A 648-nucleotide genomic window follows, 5' to 3' on the forward strand; every position below is an offset into this window, starting at 1 on the left:
ATATATGCCCCAGAGTGGGACTGCAGGATCACATGGTATTTTGTCAAAAGTTTTACTTGTGTTTTAGGTTCAAAGGATTCGCTGGCAAAATAACCAGTCCACACTATTTTAAGCAAAAGTTAAATAGTTTATTGAATTAACATAAGAACGCATTATATTAATTAAGGATAGTATAACTAATGTAGGAAGAATAGTAAGGACAGAGGTTTATACATCACCGAACTGGAGAAGCACCTACATCCAGATCAGAGCAGCGCTGGGAAGTCCCTGGATCAGCAATCTGGAGTCCCAGCTGGGCAAAGGCCCAGGCTGTGTGCCCAGCCCACGGGTCAGACTTCAGCTGGCTGCTGGAAAGAGTCCCACTTTTAGTACTAGACCGCAGGCTGACAGCAATCAGGCTACCTGCAAATTTGCATCTCTGGTTATTGTCAGAAAAGCCTTGGTCTTAACTCGTAAGTCTTGGAGTGTTCTCTGAATCTCGGGGGCTGGCCAAAGGGTTCAGGAAGCCCCCAGACTCAGTCCCTATCTTATGTAGCGATTTACAACATGAGCTGGTGCCACCCCTGCTGGCCCGTAGAGCCTCAGCCATTCAGCATGCAGCCAGCTTTCAGGGCCCTTGCCCAGCTAGAGAGAGGCCTAGAGCCGCCT

Source organism: Monodon monoceros, unplaced genomic scaffold, assembly GCF_005190385.1.
Source record: "Monodon monoceros isolate NGI ecotype Baffin Bay Population unplaced genomic scaffold, NGI_Narwhal_1 Contig4335_ctg1, whole genome shotgun sequence".
NCBI lineage: Eukaryota > Metazoa > Chordata > Mammalia > Artiodactyla > Monodontidae > Monodon > Monodon monoceros.